The sequence below is a fragment of the Phoxinus phoxinus genome (genome assembly GCF_949152265.1).
Source record: "Phoxinus phoxinus genome assembly, chromosome: 6".
Lineage (NCBI taxonomy): Eukaryota > Metazoa > Chordata > Actinopteri > Cypriniformes > Leuciscidae > Phoxinus > Phoxinus phoxinus.
The window spans coordinates 22,388,309-22,393,694 of record NC_136881.1 but is presented as its reverse complement, the minus strand read 5'-3'; positions in this window follow the sequence as shown (position 1 = coordinate 22,393,694).

Here is a 5,386-nt window from a genome sequence, read left to right as displayed (position 1 = left end):
AAGCCGTGGCGCGGGCTTCCGATCCCAGAGAGAGAGCGCTGGGTCCCCCGGGTAAAGGCAGAGAAAAGGCGGAGCCCATCTCTAACCCCTCCGCGAGATCCATTTGCGAACCCCACAATACCAACTCCCGTGCTGCCTCAGCAACACGGGCCGGTACTGCGAGGAACGCGAGCCTGAACACCCTCCTCAAAGAGTGCCAAGCGGGAACGGAGCGAGTACGATAGTAACTCGCAATGCTCGTCAGCACCCTCAAGTGCTGACAGAACATGCTCCGTTCCAAACAAACAACACATACATCGTGTGTATCCCCACCCTTAAAGACAGAGGGCAGGGAGGAACATACAATCTAAGGTTGTTTTGTTCGCCATAATATCTATGCTTGAGACTGAAATAGCGACAAACAACAATAAATAAGACAGACAGTATAACACAGAGCGTTTGCTGAGGCACAAAAGCTAGCGCGGTTCTAAACCGGATGTCCTTTATCCTTTCCTGGTCGTCACGTCACCCGCCCTTGACGCCCACTCTCGCCATTGGACTAGTTGACATAAGTGCTTCAGACGCAACCACACAGAAGCGTTCCCAAAGCGTCATCGACGCATCGTCTCCTTCCCTTCTCAGGGAACTAGGGTTACAGTCGTAACCTGAGACGTTTTTCAGGTAGGTATACTACCTAAAGGAAATAGGTATAGAATAGGTCTGCCACACACAGATAGCTGTCTGTCAGTGTGTGAATAGTGAGTACAAGTTCTCTTTTGTGGCGTATTGTACTTTTAATAACTTGTCTTAACATCAAGCACATCCCGGTCTGTATTTCACATTCGCCCATGTTTCTTTATCGCTCTAATGAGTCAACAACTCCTGACCAATAAAAGCTGCGCGGATATATTTGCATAATACCATGAACGATATAGAAAAAGTAAAATTGATTCACACTTCCATATCATCATATCACACAAAGTCAAACAGTATGCTTAAACACATTTTACTAGATAGTTGATAAAACCAACAACTGATTAACTATCAAGACTGACTGACTAACATTATTTTTCCCCTTTCCAGTGCTCATTTAGTCCTTCATGTTAACTGAAGGCAAATCTGAATGATGTTCCATTTCAACCTTAATCAACAAGTAGAATCGACCATGACATCCTCGCCTTTTCTTAATTCCTTATTTCCTAGCAGGAATGCAGAAAAGTTGCTCACCCAATGGTAAATGGAGTTGTACAGCTGCATTTCACATGTGAATGTTGAAGTTAGGGGGCCTGAACAAGTTGATACAGGAAATCAGCAGCTTAATAATCAGGTTGACTGGCACAAAGTACTATTTTATGTAGTTTGAGAATACAAAAATACTAAACTTAAATTTAATACAATACATTCGATTTTTTTTCAAAGGCTTGAAAATACATAACTTATTTTACACATTTATCTTAAAAGAAAGGCTCAAATCATACATAGGCCTAACATACAAGTCATTTTTGTAACTCCTACTTGTCAGTTCAGACTGGGCTAATGATAGCGCCGTGGCTCTCAATCAGCCTCAAAAAACTTGAAGGGGGCCTTAAGATGACTTAAAATTATTTAAAATAAGACAAACAAAAAAAGCATGACAATAAACTAAAACAGGGGGTTTCAAAGTAAAAGAAAGTGTGCCTTTTGACACAACATACACAATGACACTTCACCACCCCCCAATTTTGAAAAATGTTCAATTAGTGTGCACGGTTTGTTTGCGCTTCAATAATAACAGACTATCGTCCCTAATGTACAACTCCTGCATGTTACTGTACGTGTTGCTGTAATCGTCTTTACCTTGATTACAATTGTTATCCATCAAAACTTTGCTAGCACGACACTGGTTTGCTTTATTCAGCTGAGAGATATTTGTATGTCATATGCTTATACAGCATTTCAGTCTGTATTTCACAGCACAATAAGAAACAGCTTGGGCTGCTACAGAACAATCTCAGAAGAGGAGAAAGAACATGCTTTCAAATATTTTTTTGTGTTTGCTGCATATGCCGGCCTGGTGATTTGTGAATATTGATGCTTTGGCTATCATCAAGGCTGTCATTAAGTGTGTGAATGAAAGGATTCACTCCTTAACATCTGTCTTCAAATTCCTTGCATGCCCAGACATGTCAATGCAATTGTGTGTATCTTTGTTTAGAGTGAGTCTGTCTGTACATGTTTGTGTTGACTTTCGTGCTTTCTAGCATATTTAACCAGTATACAGTATATATATATTTTTTTTTTACTTGATTAGGTAGAGCATTGCCACATAAATTCACTAGATTAATTTTAGTTTGCACCATGTACTTATGTGATTTTTAACGTCAACAAAAATTAAACATCAAGTCTCCTTTTAAACTCAATCTAGATAGCTGTAAGTACCCCATTATTTTTAACAGGAGAAAATTTAGCGTGCAGTCCTCAACCAAAGGTACTCTGTTGGTGGTCGCCCCATTATGAAGTAATGAGTGCAATAAGAGTGCTTTGGAACAATTCCTCTTCCTGTCCTGGTGCCCGACATTAAATGATAAACAACACAAGGTGATTAGATTAATAGGGTTTTAGGCTTTGCATATAAGCCAAGCTTCCACTCTTAGACACATCTCTGTGCCTGATCTCATTTGTTTGTGCTCAAAAACATTGCATTGCTTGATGTAAGACTTCATAAAGAGTAAAAAACTAATTATGATGTTGAAAAATTATCCTATTTAGAACATATCTAATCTGATTCAGTTTTTAGTGGTAAATGTTCTTTCGATTTTTTAAATGTTCTACACACTAATAATTTTTTGTAAAGAACTGTTCACTGAGGAACTTTGAGGAACCAAACATTTTTCTTCTATTGCCTTACTGTCTGGCTGAGAAGCATGCTGGGCATAAATAAGTGGGAAGAAGGGTTCTATGTGCAAGGGGTTGACTCAATAAGAGAGTTAATACTGTTTTAGGGTCAGCAACACAGAACAGATAGATGGTGCAGAATGCCTTGGGCTAATTAAAGTCTCATCGACGTGTGACTGGAATGCACCATTATTAAAGGACCTGTAGGTAATTAAGCTGCAGTCTCTCTTCCTAGACACACTTTTTCAATGTAATTAACATTTAAAGATATCCCTTCAAATGTGCTTTGAATATTTTGATATCGTATGACACATCTTTTGCGAGACAAACATAAGAGAAGTCCAAAATAATAAGTTAATAATATCCAGTGTCATTTGATAAGGAAAAGACATAGGCCTGTTTATCTTTTAACACTCATCAAAGGTACAACATATCTGTAATGTTGGAAAATTAATATTGTATACATGTTCCTTAATACATCACGCAGAAACACAGATGGAAGTGACAAAGTTTAAAAACTGAGAACAGTGGATGTTTGTGCTGTCATGTAACTATGAGGAAGGAGTTGTCTCAGTGGTCAACAATGAACTGTATCCCACATAGGCTACACACTCTCTCACACACTCATTGCACTATAGTATTGTAGTTGTTCAAGGAAATTTTATTATAGCTGCTGACTCCAGACTTCTGATGGACTTCTGAGAACTAGCAAGTGATTTTACTGATAATCTTGAGGAGATGCCACGATGAAGCTGCTGGTAATGGTGTGGAAATGAGAGAGACAGACATGCACCAGATTGTCCACACACACACACTTGGCCTGCGGTTTCGAGACTCCATAATGGGTCAGTCTCTCGCCACTTTAATTATGCTAAAGCAAAATTATTGATTGCTTTATTTTACCACTAAGCCCAGGCATTGTAGGTTTATTTTGACACCACAAAAAAATCTGTGTGAGTATACTGTGTTTATATGAAGGAATTTTCCGTATTGATATTTCACAAGTGTTTAACCTGTATTTTTACTTATGCATTGGATTGGATTGCTTTTTAGCGTTGAAGCAAATGTCCATAAACATAAGGAAAAAGTTAATAGTCCTTTTTTGTTTGGACATAATCCGGTTCTCTACATATTTTTTTCTAACAGTGTAAAGATAAAACACACATTAGTACACCAATATACTGTGTAGGCCAATGATTGAGCAAAGCATCTTGGCTGTGGTTGTGGTCGATATTGCACATATTTTAGGGGGTGTCTCTTGCTCAAAAAGGAGGATCGAGCAAGCAGAACAAAAGAAACCACAGGAATTATATTGAGTGAGGTTCTGCAACATCAATACAATTGTCCCATTAGTCTATTACTTGAAATATTTGTGTAAAAGAACATTGCAGTTTGCTGTGGTGTTTCTGGATCCGATGGTGGTCATTGAAATATCTAATTGGACATGGAATATTACAAATATGGAATATTTAAACATGCCTCCAACTACCATGCACTCTATTGCTGTCTTGCTGTTTCCAAGCATAGCGCTTTGCAATCTTGAAAATTGTAACCATTGTTAAGACACACAATATTACACCATAACAGGCAGTTAAATAGAAGAATATGGTATTGTTTGAATTTTTATATACAGAGAAAATGCAAAACGATACCAAACGTACAGACTTATGAAAATGTCTTTAATACTTTGAAAGTGCCTACACTGATACTTTCTCGTGTAAGTCAGGTTCCAGTGGAAACAGTAGTGGAGGCTCTGTTTATCTTATAGTAAACCACTGTGATCAACAGATGGAATGTTTGGAAAAGTAGCAGTGATAGAATTGTTACAATAATGTCATATGGCTGCTGAAGATACATTATGTAGCCAAATTAACCGCTGCTTATTACATACTGGTCTGCCTGCTGTGAGTGGTTTGCATCTGTTAGCTCCGTACTGCTTTCTGTTTTTAATCTTTATTTACTATCATTCTGTGTTGGTTGAATTGCTAATTACATCTTACTTATCACCACACATTAATCTGACATCGCTAGCTTCTATCTAAATCGTTATAACTAGCACAACACGCTAGTAATTTCGCTAGCATACACAACACGCTAGTAACTCGCTAGCCTGTTAACGCACCATCCGTGCCTGTCATCTTTATTTATTTATTCTTTTGCGTGCTCACGCCATCCGTGCTTGCTGTCTTTATTTGAATTTTTTTCTCTTGGCGCTCGTGCCTTTTACCAATCCATCAAATAAATGTGGTAAGTATAGGATCAGTCAACAAACACGGTGAGTAATGTCTTCTCCTGTTATTGTCACTTGCACTTCATGTTTCATGTATAGGTGTCACATGTCTGTCCTGTCTGGTGGTGCACATGGGTGTTTTGTTATTTTGGGGCCATGTGCTCTGGTCATTGTCTGGTCCCTCCCCCTTGTTATCTGATTATTGGTTTATTTGTCCCACCTGTCCTCCTCGTTTGCCTCCCTATTTAGTCTCCCTGTGTTTGCTGTCCTGTGCTGGATCGTCATTGTTTGTCATGGTATGTC